Here is a 25,501-nt window from a genome sequence, read left to right on the forward strand (position 1 = left end):
AAGTCGAGCGTTTTGGCTAATTTTGTCAAAAACTGTTCTTAATTTCATTTCCGAACACTTCTTCGCTTCCGAGACGAGGAAAAAATTAGTGTCCCAGAAAATATATACGACAAAAGTATTTTATCATATTATGCAAACATAAAAAATAAACAACCACGCTCCAAATTAAACAAGCAAAAAATTTAAATGTTAAATAAAATTATAATAAATAAATTTTATAAAATATCAAATAGTCGTTCAACCTCTTCACTCTCCAGAAGACGGAGTACTACCAAATTAATTAATACCCGATTTTAAGTTGGTTTATAGTTATTACTTTTATCGTCCATCATAAACTTGTTAGAAATTGTTTAATATTATTTTCTTTCTCTTTTAAAATGACGTACTTGATGATGATGATAATAGTGTGGTCTGGTGTGATGTCGGTTAGAAAAACATTTTCTTTATCGTGGTTCGATCTGTATTGAGATCATCTTCAGAGTTCAAAGTGTGAGTTTTCTGTATAGATGTGTTACTGTTGTACATCGTGTTGAGAGTGTTCTGATATTGAATATGGCCCTGTAGTGAAAGTGTTTTCTCAGTTGTCAATGACCGGTACATGACCCTTGGATTTAACCCTGTAACTGTATGCCAGTTTGGACAATAGTTCTTTAAACATGAATTCACTTCGTCTGGCAATTCTGGATTTTATCCACTTCTCATTTTGAGTACTTTGGATCCATCCTGAGGTGGAGGCGTTTGATCTCGTTATCCGTAAGGTATAGGTTCTACGCAGTTATATGATCTTAATTCTTTCATGCACTGGCACTCAAGCTATTATCAGGTTGTGTTTTCCCAGGGTTTGGAGATTGTGGATGCTTTCACGGACTACTACTGACCGATACGATTACTGACTCCGTGAAATTCGCATTTTATAGGTGGTTTCAAATGCTTTCAAAAAATTACTGCAAGATCAAAAATCAGATTAAAATGATAAACATTAATTGGCAAGCCTTGGAAAAATGTATCAAATATTCTACAAAAATTGATAACTTTTATTACCTTCTTAAGGTAACATAGCCCAATAAATGGAGTTTCCAATTAGCAGCATGGGTTTACTGAAGATGAAACAAAGGCGATCTCGAAAACTTATTTTTTGAACAAACTGCTTATAATTTATAGTTGATCAAGTTCCTGATGCTATCTACATTAATATTATTACCCAATAATCTTCTCTAAGAAATATAATTTCTTTAAAAAATGTTAAGAATGCCGTTAATTAATGGAGCAAAAATGAATACAGTCGCCTTCTTGAAAAGGTTGTGTTCATTAAAAAGTCAACCGGTATCAGTGGTGATTGCAAATAAAAATTTGTCATTATAAAACTATAGATTCATACGTTTCGTTTTATTATGTTAATTTATAATATTTTCCTGGAAATTTCTACGGGTTTAGATGGTTGTTTGTTGTCATTTCTAATCATCTCTGATCCCCCACCTCTCTTTATTTGTGCATGCTTCAATTACACCATCAATGTGCCCAGCCGACCGACGCGGTATTTCATAAACAAAGAAAACAACTTCTGACATCGTTGAATAGGTGGAATGTTTCACAAACGTTAACAGACGGGCCTTAGACGGTAAATGGGCAATTTTCAGAAAGATTGAAAAACAGACGAAGGATCTAATCTTAAATTGGACTTTCAGGTCTTACAAACGTGTGTACATCCGAATAAATTTCGCGTACTAGTAGGTAGGGATAACAATATTAACCCATAATGGCATCGATAATCGAGTCTTGGACGAGAACTTTCATCCTGAAATTCTAGGGCATTTGGCGAGTCCGAAGGACGTTATTAGAAACCACTTTCATCTCACTGACGAATTAAGTTAAATGTGCCGGACGCTTTCGATTAAAATTGGCCTTTCTGAGTTTTGGAACGGCATCCGGCCAGAATCGAAGAATCGAACGATTTCCGCCGGCCCCGGGTGTTGAAGACCTGCCCTGCAAGGGCTCACTTCCGGACACTCGCGGAACTAAGGTCCCTTGAACAATCCACCTGTTCCGATGAAATACTACTAATTACTTAGACCGGAACTGCATAATTGTTTGCCCGGAGAATCGTTGATTATTATGCTAGTGCTTACCTACCCTTTTCTACGGTGAAAACACTTCTATCCTGCAACAAATAAAAATAAAAACATAAATACCACAATAAAAATGTTTTATGTTTTATTAAAAATAGTTACTATAAGTAGCAAGTTAAAAATTATTCATATGAACAGGTCATTATATTATTGTACATGAGGAGTATGCAGAGATTTGAGCTTATGGGATGTCCTCTTGAGACATGCGAGGAGATGGATCCAGAAGTTAGATCGTTTCCATTTATTTTTATATTCCTACGTTTGCTGTTTCATAAACAGATACCTTCAGAATTTCAAATTCAGTTTTAGCCATACACATTACCGAGGATTACCCAAAACCTAAACGCGCCTCACAGACCAATAGATCAAAAATTATTAAATTACCCTCATTTTATTTATTAAAATGGTAGAAAATATCTAAAGTACCATTAACATAGCTTTTAACAAATAAAAATTAATATTGAAATTAGAAAGGTTTTATCATTGAGGATGGCGAAAATCCTAAACGTGTCTGGTAAGCCAAAATGACCGGAAATGAGTGAACTAAAGCACGTCATTCTTATCTATTTAAGCGATAGGACAATATTTAAAGTAAACATTAAACATAGCCTTTTACAAGAAAAAACTGATATTGATTCTGCGCATCTTTGAGGATGATGAAAAACCTAAGTGAGTCTGACACACCAAAACAATCGGAAATTATTAATCTATGTCGTTTTTCGTCATTCTTACCCATTCAAGCGATAAAACATACTGACACTAAAAATCACCGAAGATAACGAAATATCAAAATGCGAAAAACCTAGCAGACAAATAATGATCAGAAATTATTAATCCAGATCATTTTTCGTCATTCTGATCTATTTAAGCGTAAAGACAACACTAAACGTAGCTTTTTATAAGCAACAGCTGATGGAACGTAATGATTAATTTATATACATAACTTTGAAGATCAAAGACTCAACTCAAAGGTCTTAACTTTCTTTCAGAAAAACCTGAAATTTCAGTTCATCAAAACCTAAAAATTCCAACCTTTCTTTCTCGATAAAATACCAAATTCGAGCCTTTCTGTCAAAACAAAACTTAAATTATCAGCCCTTTACTCATGAATACATTTAAAAAGCCAGCCTTTCTGCAAGGAAAACCAACAACCTGCCAGTCCTGCGAGATTAGTACCACCTTTCTTTCTTGATAAAACTATTTCTAACAACCTCGTTGTTCCCTGCATACAAAAGCTGTTCTTACAGGAAAACTCTCATCCAATAGCCTTGCATGAAAAAGCCGCCTTTCTCTCATGGAAAATCTGAAATATCAGTTCATCTGCCAGGAAAACTATAAATACCAATCTTTCTTTCTTGGTAAAACACGAATGTCATGGTATTTTTCTCTATCATGAAAAACCTAGAATATCAGATTATCTGTCCGGAAGAACTGTAAATACCAACCTTCTTTCTTGATAAAATATGAATTTTTCCTTGCTATTATGAAAACTGGAAATACCAGCTTTTTCCTATAAAAAAAAGAAATGTGAACCTTTCTGCCAGGAAAAAGAACCTACAAATTTTGCATGAAAAATACTAACCTTTTTTTCTTGATAAAACTAATTCTAACAATCTAGTCTCTATTAAAAAAACTAAATACTAGTCTTTTTCTGACGACACACCTGCAACATAAGCTCTTCTGTCAATAAAACCTTAAGCATTTCATTCATGGTAAATGACGATATACCATTATGAAAACCTTGAAGTACCAGATATTCTCTTATGAAAAAGTTCGATATGATAGCCCTTCTGCCAGGAAAATTTAATTTTTTTTAATATAATACTTATATTTTTAAAAAACTTTCAAATTTAAATCTTTCTTTGATTAAAATTCAATTTGCCCACTATTTCAAAGGGGATTCCGTACCAGGCCAAATAAACCGCCTACCAGTAAAAAAATTCTTGGTAAAAAAACACCTCCTACCAGAAAAATAATAACCGGCCTCCTGTATTATACATAAGAAAACTATAGTTATTCATGAGGACCAAGTCCGACAGTAGTCTTTATGTGTGGGTTCGAGTAGGTCAGTCACAGATGTTTTCCTTTCTAAATGGGCTTCGTCTTGACCGATCCATGGCCCTTAAATAAATAGCCCCGACTCGACGGAGAAGGCGAGGCGTGGGAGAGTAACTTACAGGACCTTTAAAACCAGTACGGCATTCCTGCGGTGGCCGATTGATGGGGAGTCAGGCCGTATTAAGGGTTGCCTCCCCGCAAAGAGCCCTCTCCTCGATTTCATAAACTTTTTCCTCTTGTTATAAAATTCAGTGGTCTGGGATCTGGCTCACGCCCGTCCAACGTTTTTTCTTCTCCCTTTGGACAAGGTCTCATATTTCCGTTACGAAATACGCCTTCGAACGCCATATCTTTTCATGTTTAAGGTGAAGACATAAAAACGAGAGAATTTTAAGGCCTTTCTCTTTAATTACGACTCAATCCTTAGCCTTAATAAAAAAAACTCCCACGCGCTCTCAGGCTCAAAAGTGTTTTTACAATACTCGAAATCGTGGGTATTCAAAGTTTTTAAAAGCGGTAACAAGGTGTCCCTTGAGAAAACGTGCGGTGACGCATGGCGCTCCGGGAGGTCTGCTTCTACCATGTGAAAACCATTAGACACCCCTGTCACCAGTAGCACAATAGTATTTTCGAACTGGATATATTATAACATTCAAAAAGTCTATTCTCACTCTAATGGTGTGAACAGGCAAACTCAAGACACTTGATAATCTATCATCTAAGAAATCAAAAACTAGCTTTTTACTCTAATTTTCCTTATATTAATAATATACCAACTAAAAACTTTACTTTTCAACTATAGCTTTAAAGTTTAATTCAATGCCACAACTATTGTTTGTTTTCTATTTGTTTTGAACGTTTCAGGTTAAAGGTCAAAGACATACATAGTACCATGAATCATAACAGTGACAGTAAAGGACATTAAATTTACTAACGTTTATTTTTTATGTCTCTCGGGCACAGAGATTTTAATTGTTCGTCTATTTTTAATACACGACGGATTGAGAGTACAATGGATCATATACAACGTAATTAGTGGCGGAATTTTTCGAAGAATGGGGGTGTTTTAAATTTACGACCCGCGATAAACTGTCTGCGATTATTCGCATTAAATATTTGCTTTTGAATTAGTTAAGAAGCAAAAAACTGTGATAAAAATTGTCGACGTCTTTTTACAAATACAGAGTGAGACACATCGCCATTATAAAAAGTCAAACAACGAAAATTTTGGAATTAATTATTAAATAAAGTTAAATAATTTTAGTAAAGGCCTTCTGATAAAGGCTATATAATAATAAAACTTGATAAAGCAGCTTTTCCGCCGCTAAAAAACTAGAGTTAACATATTTTCTGCGAGAAAGACTTGAAGTACCAATGCAGCATGAAAAAGAACTGCCTTGCTCTCATAATTCAGTCTGAAAAAAACCTTGAAATACCAGCATTTCTGTCTTGATAAAATTAGTTCTTTCCTCAATACAATATTTTGTTCCAACCTTTTTGAAAAATCTCTCCTACCAGCCCTGAATGATAAATAAACAGCGTTTCTCTCATGAACGAAAAATCTGAAATATCAGCTCGGAAAAACTCGAAATAATTGCCAACTCCATTAAATTCACTAGTTTTCGTGGTCCGCTTGACCAATTAATATCATTCAAATAATTAAGGTTTTTTGTTGAAATAAAAAAATCAGATGGGAGGTTGGTGCCCGGGTGGATCGAAGTCACGATAGCTCAAGTGGTAGAGTAGCGGCGTATCAAGCCTAAGGTCGTGGGTTCGAATCCCGCTCGTGACACTGCATTTTATCTCAACAAAAAACCTTAATTAATTGAATAATTAACAACTTTTCACTCTTGATAAAACTTTAAATAGCAGCTTTTATCTCATAAAAAGGAAACACCAATTTTTCCGACAGGAAAAATCTCAGCTACCTGTCCCGCACAATAAAAACCAGCCTATCCTTCTTGATAAAAACTACCCTATTTTCTGTTTAACCATCTATTCTCCATAAAAAATTGAAATACCAGCTTTTTTTAATGGAAACATCTAACTTACTAGCCTTGCAGGATTAAAACCTGCCTTTCATTAAAAACCTGAATTATTAGCTCAGCTTGATTAAAAGAAGTTATTCTCTCGTGAAAAATCTAGATTATCAAAAAGCCAGCCTTTTTGCCATGACAAAGTGGAATTACCAGCCCTTTCTCTCATGAATACATTTAAAACGCCAGCCGTTCTGCTAGGAAAAACAACGTACCAGTCCTGCAAGATAAGTTCCTGCCTTTCCTTCTTGATAAAACTACCCTATTTGTATTATAACACTCTATTCTTCATTTTAAAAAAACTGAAATACCAGCCTTTTTGTCTGAAAACACCTCACCTACCAGCCCTATATGATTAAAACCAGCCTTTCATTAAAAACCAGAATTATTAGTTCTTCTCTTCAAAATCTTTAACTGACTTTTAATTGGAACTTTTTTTTCTTGGTATGTCATAAGCTACCAGCCTTTCTGCCACAATAAAACTATGAACAACTTGATTGGATTTGATATTCGATTTGAAATACTAGCCCTTATGTTAATAAAAACGCCATTAAAAACTATTCAAACCGTCTATCTTCAAACAGTTGTTTATTTATCATCGTAGTATGTTGTACATAATTTTTAAAATCATGATAGTAATTAATTATTATGTACAATCGGGTTTTCAAAGCACGTATGGTATATTTTACAATGTTAGAATGTATCACGGTAGTAAAATTAATAATTCTTAAAGCCTTTTTATCGATGCTGGTCCTTTATCGATGAATATAATGCAAGGAAGAAATATTCAAATCGCGAGATTTAAGTACCTGCCGTGTCTTGTGCAATAAAAGAACAAAAATAAGACATAAACATGGGAGTGCTATTTATGGACCATGAATTTCCCTTAGCAGAAACAAGAGCCTTAACGAATCCACTTTACAGATTGACTGCTCGCGTGTCGAAAAGAGAGAACAATGAAATTTGATGCTTCATCTAGTTAATGGAATAGGGGTTTTAAGGTTCGGGACGTTTCACCATGATTAGCGGAAGCCAGGGCGTGGGCGAGGATTTGGCAGGGGCAGATCGAGGATCGATAGTGGGACGATCAGACTTGTAATTTGTAACTAAAAGTCCAAACCTCATTTGAAATATTTCACCTACTATCCTTGGTTACATAATTTTTCGATTCGATCAGAAGCCGGAGAAATAACTCATCGGCGTACGTGGGCACGACGGTGGAGGTAGGCGCGTAATTTCCTGCTTGTTGAATATAATTTTATGTTGCCGTTAAACGTCGGCCTCTTAAAAGTGTTTTGGTCAAGATTCAAAGAGAAAAACCTTCTTATGGTCTTTAGAGGGTAACTGGCCTGTCGGTAATTAAATCCTCATATAGGGTCACTCGATTTACATCGAGCTTTTAACAAAAAGGCTGTTTCGGTCTTTCAGACGAGTCTCGGCTTCTCGCCATCTTCAGTAGTCATAGTCAGGGATATAAGCAGATAAACCACCAACACTTTTTCATGACAGAAATAAAATATTCTATTTTTCCTTCAGGCAGACATCTATTCATTATGACGCTGTTTTAATGTGTCAAAAAGGCTGTTATTTTCAGGGTTTTTTTTAAGTTTAAAGCATAGTTTTATTTTTTAATTTTCTAAGAGAATGGCTGAAATTTCAAATTTCTCATGAAAGAAAGGCTCTTTCATGCATGGATGGTAGATCATGTTTTACTGACAGAACGGCTGGCATTTCAAATTTATTCATGAGTTAAAAGCTGGTCCTAGAAAGAAACTATATTTCTGGTTTTTCAAGCATCTTTTTCATCAGCAGGGCTAATAGGTGAAACCTTTCCAACTTCTACAATTTTTTATGTCGGAAAGGTTATTATAAATAGTGTTAATCAGATAGAAAGGTCGGTATTTAAGATGTCACAAAACAAAATTTTTTAAAAATTTCTAACAAGTGAGCATCAGGCTTGGCTCTTCAGTGCAATTCTAATCTGGGTTAGAAAGTTGAAACTTAATTTATTTGAAAAACAATACATAAATATCTTGTGGAAAATCCAATATATAGTATGAAAATGCATTTTTTCACCTTAAACGTGAAAAAATGTAAAGAGTAAAGAAAAAATATATTGTAGCAATATAACAATGTGTTTATTATATTATGAAATATCATACAAATAAATTATTAATATTTTTACAGATAGAACACCTGATTTTATTTTTCTTGTGAGATAGACTGGCATTTCATGTTTTACTAGAAAACAAAATTTATTTAAAGTTTTTCCTGACAGAAGAACTGATATTTCAGATTGATTATGAGCTAAAGGCTTATGATGAAGGGCTATTAGGTGAGTTTTCCAATAAGAAAGCATAACATTGTGCATATTTTATGCAGGAAGGTTTCTTAGAATTAACTTTATCAAGACGGAGGGCTGGTATTTATCATGTAGGACTGGTAGTTTTCCTTGCATAACTGCGTTATTACAATGTTTTTCATGAGAAAAAAAATGGTAATATTTCAGGTTTTTCATGACAGAAACATTGGTATTGCAAGTTTTCCTGAGAGAAAAGCTGTTACTTCAGATTTTTTATGAGAGACTGGTTTAATCATGTAGGGCCAGTAGGTGAGGTTTTTCCTATCAAAAAGCTGGTGTACAATTATTTTCTCGAGACAAAAGCTGTTATTTCAAGTTTTTAATGACAGAAAGACTAAAATTAAATTAATTCGAATAATTAATTTGATCAATTATGATCCCTAACCAAATTTGGATTATGATGAAAAACAAGCTGATTTTTATCATGCAGGGCTGGTAGAACGTTTTCGTGGAAAAACAAGGTTGGTATTTCAGGTTTTTGATGAAAGAAAAGCTGATATATTTCAAATTTGTTGACAAGAGTATTAGACAGGAAACCGGTATCTGGCACATAAGCGTGAGGTAACGTGTTCGAAACATTAAAAACTGAATAATTTGAGATAATTAAAAGTAAGGATAGTAGATTTAATGTTACTCAAATGTCCATTTAAGATTTTACCTGAGGACTAAGAAGCAAAATTTTGATCTGTTCCCTTCCACATATGTAGTTATAAAAACAAAAAATCCACTCTGACATAAATAACGTTTTGATACGCCATCCATTGAGCGGGGCGATTTAAATTTTTAAACCAACGCCCATAAATCAGCCGAAGAGAACAGATTGCGTGAATAACAATACGACCCTTTGGCTTTGACACCTGGAACGGATTCTCCGTCTGGCCCGCTGTGAATTATCGGGTATTTTCTGGAAAAGAAACGTCCCCATCGTCTAGTCTAACCCGTGGTAACGCCTGTGCATAGATTAGACGTTTCTTAAACTCAGATCATACTGACGGTGTAAACAGCGATAAACCTAGGTGAAATTAGACGCGGAACGCGTTTTAAGTCCCATCTAAAATCCACAAATCAGTTTCCTAGGCCGGTTAATCAACTCCTGTTTTCGGGGGGAAGATCCCGCTGCCCACTAAGGACGGTCCGTGTAATTCAGATGGCTAATCGTCCTCTGGGGGGGGTCCTGCCGGAAAGAATCTTTATTCCTTTTAAAGAAAAACAAATATTTCACTCTATTGTTAACCCTGGCGATTAAATTTTGATGAAAAGGACGCCTATACACACAGCCGGTTATTATATTATAGAATTGATATTTTTAAACATTAGCAATAAATATTCAATATTTTTTATAACTGTGCCGTTTATATATGTAAATTATTGCGTAAGGCAGTCACGTTGTTTTTTCCTTCGTGATACAATCCGCCATTATCGTCATATCTTTGCTTCATTGATTTATAAGGGATCAATGTTATTATTGAGAGAATTTTCCCTGAGGTTTATGGAGAGATAAACTAGCTAATGGTTTTTGAAATTTATTACTTTTCAATCATTTAGTCCCGCCTATTCTCTTTTGTCTAGACGATGATCTCTTAAAACATTCGTTGCAGTAAGCTTTCAAATATATTTTCTAAAAGAGATTTTTATGCCTAGCGTTCGTTTTTAGCAAATCATCTAGTACAAATTTGTCGGCACAGATTAGCATTTTCCCGTAAAAGCTCCCTGTTTTAGTTTGATTTTTCTGTCATATTCCAGCCTTAAAAGGGCACTTTCCCCCAATTTTTATCCTTTAGACATAATATTTTATAAATATTTGTTCATCTCTTTGAAAAAGGTCGCCTCAGCAAGTTCCATATATGGGTTTATTTCAATAACTAACAACATACTAAGACTTATTTTGATTATCATTTTTATATTTGTATATATACAATTAACAATGTCACGGACAGATTGTGTCGGGTAAATAAATAAATTTTTATTCGTGGAAAAAAGAGGAAGTACAAATATGATGGAATCGCGGATGAGTGAAGCCGCATGAAACAGAGCGTTTCCTTTTTCCTAGACAAGGCCGGCCGACAATACGCTCTCGTTATGTTGCCACGATTAGTTTTTTTCCACCCGACAAACCAGCCTGTGGGGTTGACTAATAGTTTTCAGGGGCCGAGTCGCCCTGGTATGCTCGGGACAATTAGAGTGGGCTAGTACAAACAGTCTCGGTTATATTTAACAGTCCGAGGTACAAATAGAAGCATTTGAATGGCTAATTATGCCACGATGCTTATAGAATCATCTTCATAGGATGCACGGAAGAAAGAAGCTCAATTTGATATCTGGGTCTTCCGGCACGAGGCATGCTCTAATCGGTACGAAAGTGAAAAAGAAAACTTTAAAGCTCTACTTATTCCTAGTGGAGAGTGAATCCGAACAAAAATTGTCTCAAATATTATTTAACTTACATTCCAGAAAATGTGGGAATCTTCTTAAAAATTGATTTAAATCGATGCATGAGAAACATTCGGAAGTGGACCAGCAATAAGTGGATTGTGTACAAGAACGCACAAACCGAATCATCCCTCAGCAAATGGCTTTCTAGCGTTTCGGCTTCACTCCATCTTCAGTCAGGAATGTAAGACGTAAACTAGGGGGAGACTAGACTTCCCGTAGGAAACAAAGACAACAGATAGATCCAATTATGCGATCATCAATTCCGATCGTTTAATATCTTCCGTTTTTTGTTTTGGTCAGTCAGCCCGGGTTTCGCATCCCGCCGTCTTCAGTGGTTAGTTAGGGAACCATCAGCCTGAAGCACCAACACTCTTTATTCCCTTTTTTCAGGCAGAAACTTTGTTTATACTTTGTCATGAGAGAAAAGTTGATGTTTCCAGTTTTCTTTTTCGACTTTAAATCTTTAAGCATCTAAGCTTTACTTTATTTGTCTAAGAAAGGTTGGTATATCATATTTTTTATAGAAGAAAGGCTCTTTTTTATCAGAAAGATAGCAAGTAAGGTTTTGCTGACAGAACGGCTCACACTTCAATATTTTTCATGAAAGACAGGTTTTTGCTTTTATCTTGTAAGGATGGTAGTTAGGTTTTTCTATAAAAATGGCTGGTATTGCAATATTTTTCATGATAGTCAGGATTGCATATCACGTTTTATCAGGAAAATGTTTGTTATTTTTTTTAAACGAGTAAGATTGCTTTTTTTTATTTGAAATGTTATTATGATAAGTAAGCTGGTTTTTATCATGCAGGACTGGAAGAAGATTTGGCAAAACGGCTGGCATTTCAAATTTTTCATTAAAGACACTTTTTATCATGTAGGGCTGGTGGTAGGTGAGGTTTTTATGACAGAACGTATACTGAGTATACTGCTGCTTTTCTCTTCCTATTTAAATATTTATTTCTTGTATTTATTATGTAGGGCTGGTAGAACATTTTCCTGTGTACCAGAAATAGGTAGTTTGTGTGTAATAACGTACTCTCTAAATCGACCATCAACAGAAGACCGCTTATGCGTTTCGACTTCCCGCCACATTCAGTGAGGAACTCTTGCTAACTGCGTATGATCATGCGTAAACCAGCGTGAATGGACAACCATAAATGCGATAGTGTAGAACACAGATGCCTTTACCCAACTTTCAATATTGCAATGACACTCCTTCTGCATTAGGTTTATTCTTGTAAAGGCTTACGTATACCAGGATAGTCACGTCTTAGTCAGTCATCAGTGGGTTAGAAGGTCACTAATCAGCGAAACCCTCAGGGCCTACAAGACTATAACATTTTCTCCAAAACTTATTAAACAAATCGGGAGATAAGTGTTTTTGTTAAGATTGAGCAATAAAGGAGAAATGAAGTAGGGGACTTAAGCGCCACATGCATCTCCAACGTTTCCATGGGAATGAAATATAACAAAAAAAAAGAGGGATCTTTCAGGCCAGTCATCACTAATTAAAGGAACAAATTATCCATATACGATTTTACGCTCTACCACCCATTGAAAATATAAATCTCCTTTCCGGTCATTGTTCATGAAAACAGGAAGACATCTGCGTCTTGAGATATTTTTCAAGATGGCACATGTAAAATTTCGATCTGCATTTTTCTCTTCAAACGCTCTTGTGATTTGATTAGTCCAATTTGTTATATGCACAAATGAATTTTGGTATAAGCAAAAATCTATATTTGAGAAGAATAGTCTTTTTTCAGAGGAAACGTGAAATTGAGTAAATCGGCTAAACCATCACGACTGATTTGTACGGCCTGTAGCCGTCGTGTTGGTCGTGTGTAGGTCCAGTTTCAAAAGTTTAATTTCAAAATATATTCTCCCCCTAAAATCAAGTAAATTTACATGGACATGATATCAACGATTTTAATTAAACTTTTTTTGGTATACTAGGTCGAAAATCGTAGACACGAATCCAAGCGTTCTTTGCCAGTGGGCCTTAGGAGCCGAGAAAAAATAAATATTTTAAGTAATTTTTTTTTGCTTTATTGATGTATATCAAAATTATTATACATAGATTATATTATATGATTTGTCTTGTTTTTTACCTAGAATAAAAAAATAATATGCAAGATCGTATTAAATGAGATTCGTTGGATGAAAAGTCACATAAACGTAAACACTTTTCCAATAAAGTAGGTCAAAACCCGTTTTACTTTAAAAAAAAATAGTTTTAAGCCCCCAGTAAAGCCCTTAAATAAGAATTTTTATTGCAAGCAAAACAATAGAGATTTTTGAACAGGATTAACCAAAGGCAGTAATAGTAGTAATACCTCTGGATTTTAAAGAAATTCAGGTTATAAAAACCTTTGAAGGCTGAATTCTTCTCCTACATGCTATACCAACTAGGTTTAGATTTTATGTTATTTTATGTAAGTGTGAGAAAATTAGTCTATAAATGCAAAAATGTCCCCAGCTCCAGCGAAAACGAGAAACTTCAAATACGCTAAGTAAACGAAAACGTTCTTTAAAAAACTAAAAACAGACTTTGAAATTCATGAAAAACATAATTTTAGTCATTTATTCATAAACATGAGCTTTTATTTGCATGAGCCTGACGCTCATCTCACTCTGTCGCTTTTGTAAATCACATCAAAGGTTTTTTTGCTGATAAAACAAATAATAACATACAATTAAATTAGGACATTTCTTCAAAAGAGACTTAGTATGAGTACTAAATAAATATCTTCCGTTCTATTGGAAAAAATACTAATAAAACCGCTTTTTTGAAAGAAACACTTGTCACAAAATGAAATCCAGTTTTGAAGAAAGTTAAAACTAATAAAGCTATTTCTTTTTAATTTATGACTATTTGCCAAGGAAGCTCTTAAAATACAAGCCTTTAAATGAAAAGTAAATAATCAAAACCTTAAACCTTTTTTTTTTCAACGCGATGAAAATTCGTATTTGGTGATTTTGGGGATGGTGGCTGCTGTGACAGGGTGGACAGGGTGCTTAAAATTAAACTGAATTAGTTTTATCAATACAAATTTTTTTAACCTAATTCACAGCGAAGCGCTCATTTACTTTTGGTTTATGTGACTTTTGATATGTACATAATCTAATTTAATACAAACTTGCATGTTAATTTCTTACTCTACGTAAAAATACAAATCGCATGATTCGCAATAATCTTGTACATGCACAACGAAGAAAACCGTTTAAAAAATGAACTTTTTTCTAGGCCCCTTGGTCACATTGGCAGGAACAAGAACACAGGTCTAATACTTTTCGACCTATATATTTATCATTTTAAAAAAATCATTAAAATCAGTGATCCCACTACCGAAGTAGCCTCCTCTTTTTGTAAATAAAAGTTTAAATATATACCGACTCACTTCTCACCGTCTTCTATTTAGAATGACGTCAAGTGAGAAAAACTTATGGGACCCTGTTTTTAATTAGGTTCAATTAAGTCAATTATAAGTCCTGCGGAGTGCAAGCTCCGGGTCCCACATTTAGTAATGTACCCTCCTGCCTGTGTAGGACATAAAATAGGAACAACCTTGATAAGGAAAATACCCGATCTCGAAATACAATACTCCTTTAACGACGAACAGGTCGCTTTCGCACGGCCGTCTTAAAACCGCATGTCCGGGTGGATAATCTACCCGTAGGAGTAGAAAGAAAAAAAAAAGTTGGGAAAAAGTCTGAAACAATCTGTGGAACGGTGTTTTATATAATTTCCATACTGTTACCCGCTAGGCTCGGATGAATTACTGACACATCAGAGCAACTGAAAGCTTGCAGGAAAAAAGCGGGCCGTTTGTGAGAAATTGAAACGAGACCACGGCTTGAAAAATGACACGCCTGTCATTTTTACCTCGATTATGCGATGAACTTTTACTATTCCAATGGATATCGCTATAAAACGTTTTCTTAAAATATGATTGACCATAAATAATTAACTTTTTCTAACTACGATTAAAATAAGAATACATAATTTCCATTTCATTTTGTTTACTTTTTATAGTTAATTTTAGTGCGTTAAATGAAAGTTCTCCGTGACTATTTATTAATGAAATACTTTTGCCGTCCTTAAAACAACATACATTGATAGGTTACACATTTCAATTCGAAACGAGTGCTTTCAAGATGACAGGATATCTTCAAAGGTGAATACTGACGAACGAATACATTAGGAGGAATACATTAAATAAGATCCCATCTTTTTAGAACAGGCTTTTTGGTTCGCCAAGTGTACAGGGCACACTAAGGAAGTGGTCGGCAAAATAAACAAATAAATAAAAAGGTAAAGCTCGTCCACCCACAACCCCGGTCATTATTTATGCTCGATTCGCATTGGGTGTCCTCTAAAAATAACGTGGTTACGATTGTTCTACGCAATCCCTCCCATTCGAGACACGATTAATACAGATTATTTTCTCATGGGTGGTAGTCAAGTCTCCCACAGTCTCTCGGAGGCAAATAAATTTCATAGAACTACCCGAAGAGAAAAATATGAAAATGGAATTCCAAATGGTAAAAAATAGAAACTGACGCACACGGTAAATTGTATAGGAGGAAGCGATCAGCATTTTTAATTTTTTCAAAGAAACAAGAAGCTCACACAGCAGTTTACAAAGATAAATTGTAACGATCGCTAAAATTTCCAGTTCTTGATGTAAAATTGTTACCACTTTGTGTTTTAGTAGATAAACTATTTAACTCGACACGTCGACTTTTGCTTTTAGGGACCCGACTGATTAATTTATAGCTTGATCGTCTCGTATCGTCCTGGTCAGTCAATTCTCGCTGTAATTGTCTATCAGACATGCTCAGTCAATTCGCTGCTCTATCAGTCAATTCTGTTTCTGTCATTAAAATATCTTTTACAATCACACTTTCTTTAGGAGCATTGTTGTTTTGTAAAAAAAAATAGGGCACTCTCAAAATTGAAAATTCTTGAAATACAACCCCTTAAGTAAAACAAAAACTTGGAGTCAACAAAAACATTCATTTTGCCAACAAAAAATTATCCGAGTCTGCACGTCCTGGAAAACTAAAAACCAGTCACTTTTGAAGTAAAGTAAAAAGTAATCATTATTTATTTAAAGAAAGAAGAGCATTTGCCATGGAAATGTAAACATTCAAACGATCGAAAAACTGGATATATCAGCTTTTCATTTAAGAAAGTACTGAAAATCTCCCGCCTTGACGCCCCGAAAAACAATTATTCTGTCAGAAAAACCTCACCAAAACTAAAATCGGTCTTAAATCAAGAAAAAACTAAAAAAAAAACATTATTTATGTAAAGAAAGTATCGGAGTAATGACCATTTTGACATGGAAATGCTTGAAATACAAGCTTTTAAATGAAAACGTAAATATTTGATAAACTTGAAAAACCCCAACTTTTTAAGTATTTATAAGAAATTATGAAAACTACCAAGTAATAAAAAAGCATATTTTTTTTAAATTACGATCCTTCAAATTATCTCAAAACTATCTGTCTTTATGTAAGATAAAACAATAAAATAATAATCACTTTGCCATAGTAGTTCTTGCTATACAAGTCTTCATACAATTAGAAACGTAAATTCCACGCATTCTTAAAATACAAGACTTTAGCTTATCAAAAGACCAGAAAATAAAAACCACTAAAATGCGAGTATTACAGTTGCAGAGTCAAGCTTTCGAGTATTGTATCTCCTTCATCAGGACTTTAAAGCTATTTCTAATTATTTGCACGGTTAACAAATACAAACACCTACTTACACTTTCAACCTTAATTAATTTATGATTTTGCTATCACCAGTGTTTTCTGCGTTACAATTCAATTGTAAATGGAACTGAGTTTTTTCTTTTTTTTTTAATTCGCTTTATCCCTGATAGGTCGATACACGGTTATAAAACTTGAAACAATAACCCCTTTGCCATAGAAAAACTTGCACTACAATCCTTTTAGTACATTATCGAAAATCATCTTGAAAAAACTAAACAAACAATATTAAATTCACTAATTTCGTGGACCGCTTGACCAATTAATACATTATAATTAATTAAGGTTTTTAGTTGAGATGAAAAAACGTTAATGGCACGAGCGGGATTCGAACCCACGATCTTCGGCTAGATACGCCGCTGCTCTACCACTTGAGCTATCGTGACCTCGATCCACTTTGACATCTCAACTAAAAACCTTAATTAATTGTAATGTATTAATTGGTTAAGCGGACCACGAAATTAGTGAATTTAATGATTAAAATGAAGTACACTTCACTAAAGCTCTCCGTGGCCATTTCATTTGTCGTCGAGAATCCAATCCGATTACACGACATTTGAAAAATGGCAAAAAGGAGGGGAAACTCAAAAGATGGGGTTGAGATAGGAAGTTGATGTCCGAGTGGATCGAGGTCACGATAGCTCACGTGGTCGAGCAGCGGCATATCTAACCGATGATCGTGGGTTCGAATCCCGCTCGTGCCATTAACGTTTTTTCATCTCAACTAAAAACTTTAATTAATTGTAATAAACAAACAACCTTTTGAAGTCATAATCATAATTTTTGTCTTTAAATGTGACTCTTCCTCTGGCGCACAATCTCTTACTCATTCTGTCAATTCTGTAAATGATACGAGATTATTTTAAATAAAATAAACGATATGAAATAATTAAAGTGAAATATTTCTTCAAAAGATACCGCAAATTGGTGCTAAATCAGTTTTAAGTATCAGCCTTCCAATTGCAAAAAATAATAATAAAAATCTATTTTTATGGAAATACCTGCCAAAATATAAAATACAGACGGACAATGAAGTAATTATTAATAAAACCAGTATTTATGTTTTAAAAAATGCTAAGACAACCATGTAAACACTTTAAAAGGAAAAGTAAATGATGAAAAATTTAAAATATCAGCCTTTCTGTTAGAAATAAACATAAAATAATAACCTTTTATGGCAACACGCGCACTACAAATTCGTAAAAAAACTAATGTAAGGAGCATTTTTGTCATGAATTCTTGAAACTCGAGCTTTTAAAGTTATTGTAACACGCTCACCATATTTCGTAAATACATAGAGAACCAGCCTGTGGAAACCATTTAAAACATGATTTTTGTCATGAAATCAAGATACGAACTTTTAAATTATCGCAAAACTTTAAATACCAGCAATTCATTTGTTAAAAAGCTGAACATTAGCTTTTGGAAGTCACTAAAAAATTTAAATGATTAAATCATTAATATTATCATCACATTAACAAATCATTTTTGTCGTGAAAATTTGAAATGAGAGCCCTCAAATATTCGAAAAACTTAAAATAGCAGTAATACATTCATTAAAAAGCTAAAATCCAACCTTTGGAAGTCATTTAAAACATCATTTTTCTCATGAATTTTTAAAATAAAAAAGTTAGGGAATAATTTTAATATCATCTACTACAAACTTACTTGAAATAATTACCACATTACCATGGAAACTTTTGCAATACAATTCTTCAAGTAACAAAGAAACACTAAATACCAGCCTTTCTTTCGTGAAAAACTAAAAACCAACCTTGAAGTCCCAAAAAACAGAATTTTTGTCACGAATTTTTGTCACGAATTTTTGAAATACCAGCCTTCGAGTAATCGAAAACATAAAAATGCGCGCCTTTCCATTTAAAGAAAGAAATGAAATCCAGTTTGAGGTCACCATACCTCTCGAAATGAGAGCTTTTTACGTTATGACAAATCACGAACGTGAAATAAAGAAAAAGCCTGCAACCGCTGTAGTTCAAAAGCTTGAAATCACTATTTAATGATGTTAATAAATTTCATTAACGTTGGCACGATAAAGAAAATGTTTTTCTGAAACCTACATCACACCAGACCGCGTCCCATGATTTCTGAATAAATTTCATTAACATTTTTCATTTAAAAAAATACATCGTAGATATTTGCGAATATTTTAATTTGCATACAGCCTTTCCTTGTTAAAATGCAAAAAATTAGCCTTTACAAGTCACGAAAAACTGCATTTGAGTCGTGGATTTTTGAAATACGAACCTTCAAGTTTTTGAAACTTCATTCATACTTCGTTATCTCGATATCTTTAAAAAATCAACTTGCCATGAAAATCCTTTACGATTCGACTCTTTAACTGTAAAACTAAAAACTAGCCTTTGGATGCGTGTCAAACAGTATTTTTGTCATGAATTCTTGAAAAACGGGCCTTTTCAAGTTATCGAAAAACTTTACATACTAGCCTGATCGAAAACGTCTTGAAACAACTAACAACGAGTATATTTTGTCATGAATTCATAAAATACGAGCCTTTTGTATCAAATATCAAAATATGTCAATATTCTCTGTATATATTGAACAACAATTGAACAATGATATAGAATTAATCAAACAAAAATACTAAAAATTATATGATGGTTTAAAAATTAAACCATCTGCATCAATTAAAAGTCTAAATTGAATAAAAGCACTTACAATGTTTATTTATAGCGAAAAGCTCAGATAAAATTAAGGGGAAAAATTCTAAGAAACATTCCTATTGACCTTTAGCTATCAATCTTATCTGTATGGAAAGGTATTGAGAAGTAAAAAAATCTAATCTGTTAAACAAATATAACTTAATTCTAGCACCACCTTGATCTGAAGACGAAATGGATTTATATATTTTTCTGTACAAGATGTGAGTTTGAATACAACTGGACGACACTTTTAATTGAACCTCATGATAAACACAAAAGCCTCAATTAGTCTCATCCTTTTAAAATGTACAATTCATTCTCGAAATATTAATTACACTGTTACAGATGACAGATGTTAAATGTCCTGTCAACTGAGATCTTGTCGATGGGCTTTTTCATTTCACAACCAACCAAAATTATGACAGTATTCTTGAAAATTGTATTAAAAAAAAAAGGTGGACAATAAAAGTTCATATTTTGTAGAATTTCTGTTATCAGTTTACAATTATGGTTGCGGAAGTTATGGACGTTTGTCGGTAAAGATTAAAGCGGTACTGAGGCGAACCGTTTTCGATTTCACTGTTAATGCACGTTCTTCCCCCCCTCGTAAAAATAAAATGAAGGAAAAAACATAACAACGAAGCGGAAGTCGAAAAGGGGTTTTCCTCCCTGTTGCGGTGGCTTTGTGGATTGTGAATCTCAGCCCCGGCTCTTGAGGAAGGTGGGCGCCACATGTTCTTCCTCCCTGGTCGTCTCGCTGCGTACAAAATGGTACTAATTCCAATGCCAGACGGTGGACGTGATTTCCCCTTGCAATCATCTCGGTCTAATCCAAATGCACAACTTTGATAAACGCGAACTAAACACCAGTTCAAAAGAACTCATTCAACTGCAATGAAAAAAAGACGGAAAAACGGCAAATGTGAGAATTGACGCGCGTTTCTACGTCTTACTCTGTCGCTAGTGCAAATCTATCGAAAATATTATTTTTAAATAACATAAAAATTTCCTACAATCATACAAGCACATTCCTTCAAAAGAGACCCAAATTGAAACGAAGTCCAAAAAATACCATCAAAAAAATGACTTGATTTTATTTTACGTTAAGCTGGTTTTCAACATTTAGATTCACATGACAATTCAATTATTTGTTTTTACACTTTACTTTATCATTACATTTATGAAAGAAATTGAAAATAAAACACAAAATAAATAAAACTAGCTTTTATGTATTGAAAAAAGAAGAAAACCATTTCATTCTTGAAATTCGAGCATTCATGTAATCAAAAACCTTATAAATTATTTTTTAAAATATAAAAACTATTAAAACGCGTAGCCAAGGAAAACTTAAGTTATAAAAAAAAACTTCATATTTCAGCCTTACGGTTAAAAAAAAACTTTTCCATGAAAACACTTGCATTATAAACTCTTAAGTGACTGCAAAATCCGTGAAAAAAATAACCTGCTTTTGTAAATCATGTAACAAAACATTTAAATCTTAACTTTTTGACGTTCGAGCCTTAGATGTCAAAAAATGTGAGCCTTTCCTTCATTAAAAAGATGGGAACCTCCTTTGGCGTCGGGAAAAACATATTTTTGCCATGAATAATAGAAATACGAGCCATCAAGTTGTCGAATAACCAACCTTTGAAGATAATGAAAAACCGCATTTTAGTCACGAAGTTTTGAAATATGAACCTTCAACTTAGCTAAAAACTTTAAATGTGCGTCTTTCCTTTTTGGAAAAAAAATAAATAAAAACCGAAATATTTTCCGTTATGAAAAACTATAACCAGAAGTAGAGGAAAAGGTTGCGTGTCTGCATTTCAAAATGTTAATGATTTTAATTACATCATCTTATGATAACATATTTTAAAATAAATCTTATACATTTTTGAAGATTTTAACATAAATTTAATGCATAGTTTTTTTGTACTATGGGGACGGTTCCAGTACTAGTATTTAAGCTATCAAAAAATTCAAAATACCAGCCTTTCTTTTAAAAAGCAAAAAACCAGTCATTGGAATTCATGTAAAGAGCATTTATGTCCTCGATTAATTATCTACGAGACCTCAAACTATGGGAAAACTCAAAATATCAGCCTTTTTTTCGTTGAAATGCAGAAAACCAGCATGAAAAACAGCATTTACATCAAGAATTCATGAAATACGAGCTTTCCATTTATTTAAATATCAGCCTTTCTTTCATTAAAAAGTAGAAAAACCGCCTTTGGAAGTCATGTAAAAGTGCATTTATGTCATGAATTAATGAACTACCAGAATTCAAGTTACGGGAAAACTCAAACAGCAAAAACTCAAAGCATTTGAAAGTTATAAAAAACAGCATTTACATCAAGAATTCAAGAAATAAGAACTTTCCAACTGTTTTAAATATTAAGCCTTTCTTTCATTAAAAGTAGAAAAACAGCCTTTGGACGTATTGAAACCGCATTTTAATTATCAAAATTTATTCTAAATAAAATTAAAACTTATTTAATGCATTAAAACTCTGAAAAGTTTTTTGAAATAGAGTAAACTTTAAATGTGCACTTTTCCTTTTCGAAAAAAGTGATACCCAGCTTCACTATTTCCTGAAAACTAGGAGGTCACCAAGAAAAAGGCAGGATCGCAGGCATTTCAAAAACTGGAAATTACAATTCGATAATGGTTTTAATTAACATTTTATCTCAAAGAAACAAATCTTTGAAATTTGTGCAGATCTTATTACGAATTAAATGAGTAACCTGCAGCTTACGCGAGAAAAAACTAAGATGAAAAAAGTTTAATAAGTTTAAAACAAGTTTAATCGACAATAGTTAAAGCACACAACAATCATTTAAGCTTGCACTAAAAGCATTTAAATACCAGCCTAATCAAAAACATCGTAAAAAAACTAATAACCAGCATGTTTGTAATGAATTCATGAAATACGAGCTTTGAACTAGTCTTAAACTTAAAATTCAAGTATTTCGTTCATTAAAAACTAATATCTTACTGCTAAAAACAAACTTTAAAAACTACTTTGCCATAGAAACACTTTCTATAGCGAGCTTTCAAATAACCAGAACGATTAAAATTTCAGCCTTTTCTTCGGAAAAAAACTAAATAAACCAAGCGAAAGTCATCAAAGGTATCGAAATACCAGCCATTTTTTAAATACAAATAAGATCCAGCATAACACTCAAGAAAACTCTGAAAAACAAGCCTGAAAATTGGCAAAAAGTCGAAGTAACAGTCTTCCCTTCATGAACACTCTAAAAACTAAATATGAATTTACAAAAATCGGCTTTTTTTATCGTGAATTCTTCATACTATGAATCTAAAGTACACAAAAAAAACTTAAAATACTAGCCTTCAAGTACGAAAGTTCTTAAGACAAGCTAGCTCAAAATAATAACAATACTTAAATTTTACCCATTTGTAAAGATTGGATTTCCTTGTCATTTTAACTGATTGATTTTTAAATAAACCAATTTAACCGAAATAGTATTGAAAAAATAAAAATAAAATGATTACTTGAAAAATTGTTGTATGGCCTATGTACGTATTTCTCATCAATTGATGATAGATATATAAAAACTCATCAAGAAAAACCTCAAATGTGCTTTACGTTAATGAAGTTTCATATGAGAAATACGCACCAATCGCTGAAATATTTCATGAAATACCATTTATTAATTTTACATTATATTTTTTTTTTTAATTTATATTTTCTTGCCTAGGTTTTTTTTTTATAATAGAAACTTCGATCTTGTTGTTGTAATAAATATATCATCCTGGCTCTTATGACCGGCATTGGTTAAGTCCTTATGGAATATGCATGATTCAATTAATATAATTTTTGGATCAACAGTATTTTTGAAAATTTTCATTACAAAGTAGAAGTACATAATATTCACTTGCAATTTTGTTCAGAATATTGGAAAAATAAATTCTTTTTTTATTTGTCTTTCTCTTTTTTTAAATAACAACAGCAAATAAAAACAAAAAAGACTATCTGACTGCATTCCACAAAATCAAATACCTCAAAAAAAGAAATAATTATTTGTTGTAGTATATTAACATGTTGTAATTAAAATGTTAAATTAATTATGATTACGGTTTACGTAGATAATCGTTATGGGTATTAGGATTAACAATATCCTGTTAACTGGTTTGTGGCAAATCTACATAACTAACAGGACTTGAGTCCTTATTTAATAAAAAAAAAATTTTTAAATGTAACATTCAACATGCATTGAAAAAATTCTATATATATTACGCTCATCTTAAAATTGTTTATACATGTAAACAAATTTTTGCTATGCTTAAATGTACCAAAAAAAATTATATACACTATTATTGAAATTTTTAAAAAATGAACTTACCGGAGGAATTTAAAGGTAAAATCCGCTTGAATGTTTGATCCCGAATCTTGCACACTATAAAAAATTAGTTATCCATTGCGAGAACACAAAGACTGAGAGAAGACTTGATCGCGTACACAGAGTACGAATGCCGGCTTCCAACTGAACACGAAGCACGTCGGGGAACGAGAGCGGGACGTCGACTCCCCACTTTCTTCTCTTTTTACTATCAACCCTACGCCGAGTAAGGACATCGCTTCGCTGGTGCGGAGTACAGATTACAGAACCCAACAAGCGACTTGTGAAAGAGTGGAGATTGGACGAAAGTAAATCCTCAGTTAATTGTGTCAGGGTGTATTTACTTCTCCTTTTGTTTTCAAATCCTCTCGCGAACTGTAAAACGAAAATATAGTGAAAATCTTAAAAAATTTTGTCAGTTCTTAAATTATTTGAATTAATTATACTTTTTATGTAAGGTCTTGATTGAGATTCCACGACCTTCGGCTCAATACTCCGCTGCTCTAAACATTTGAGCTATCGGGACTTCACCACTAAACATAAATCGATTAATATTTACAATTATTATTATAAATTAGTTTATTTTTGTCATGTTTTTACTGTTCGGCTAGAATAAAGTGGTAGTGTTATTGATAACAACTCAATCATAAGAGTGTAATAAGACGGTAGATCAAGTGGTAAGAGCGGGTTCGAATCCCGCTCGTGCTATTAACTTTTTCATCTCGACAAAGACCTTAGATAAAAATACATTATTTGAAATAGTTAATACGGTCAATTATGACTGCTAAGCATATATGGATTAACATAAGAGCCATGATGATTCTTTCCCAGACGAAATTATTTTCGTGTACAGTACACCCTATTTTGAGGTCATTTATTTTGCATGCTAGATTATTATCCAATGATATTATTACAAAACATTTTTACATTATATTGAAAAAATGCAATATTTCAATCAAATACGAACTCAAATTAACATTCCCACTCCGAAACAATAAAACATAGGCAAAGAGCAATACTCTCTCAGTAATTCGAACTATTTATTGCAGAGGAGTATTACTGACAAATTTGGATTCTTGCATACAAAACGTTAGACATGTAGGGACTCACCCATAGTTGATATATTAAAAACGTCAAGTAAATCATATTACGAAAAGGTAATTTTTGTTCAGAAAAATAGTTGGTAGGGCTATAAGGTTGAAGGGACAAGTAACGCGTAAAAATGATGCCCTTAGTCTGAAATTTGATGCCCCCAATTAGTCAAAGGTTGTTTGTGAAGTGTTACAACTATTGAAAAATGGAAAAAACAAAGATAGAAAATTCGAAAGGTTGTACGTTGAGATGGGGAGTTGGTGTCCGAGTGGATCGATATCACGATAGATAAAGTGGTTAGAGCAGCTGCGTATTGAGCCGAAGGTCGTGGGTTCGATTCCCGCTCGTAACACTAACTTTTTCATTTCAACCAATACCTTAGATAAAGATTAGTTAAAACTATAAAGAAAACAGACCGCGTACGCTGCACTCTATATTATTCGTATTAACAGAAACATTACCAAAAATATATTAGAATCAAAAAATATATAAATATATTAGAAAATAAAATAGAAAATAAAATAATAAAATAAATATTTTAGAAAAATATATTAGAATCAACTGT

General features: G+C 33.2%; 1 protein-coding gene across 3 annotated transcripts in view; it reads right to left on the bottom strand.

Moving 5' to 3' along the window:
• Positions 1-24,013, bottom strand: part of LOC106667900 — an 83,581-nt gene extending 59,568 nt beyond the window's left edge. The window contains exons 1-2 of one of the 3 annotated variants that reach the window (XM_014396157.2): positions 23,848-24,013; positions 2,127-2,158 (exon numbers count right to left, since the gene is read on the bottom strand). The gene's annotated coding sequence lies outside the window, so the exon portion shown is untranslated. The remainder of the gene's footprint in view (positions 1-2,126; positions 2,159-23,847) is intronic. The other 2 variants (XM_014396156.2, XM_014396158.2) reach the window with 2 other exon arrangements.
• Positions 24,014-25,501: the final 1,488 nt, after the last annotated feature.

The sequence above is a fragment of the Cimex lectularius genome, unplaced genomic scaffold (genome assembly GCF_000648675.2).
Source record: "Cimex lectularius strain Harlan isolate CLEC.00 unplaced genomic scaffold, Clec_2.1 scaffold281, whole genome shotgun sequence".
NCBI classification, from domain to species: Eukaryota; Metazoa; Arthropoda; class Insecta; order Hemiptera; family Cimicidae; genus Cimex; species Cimex lectularius.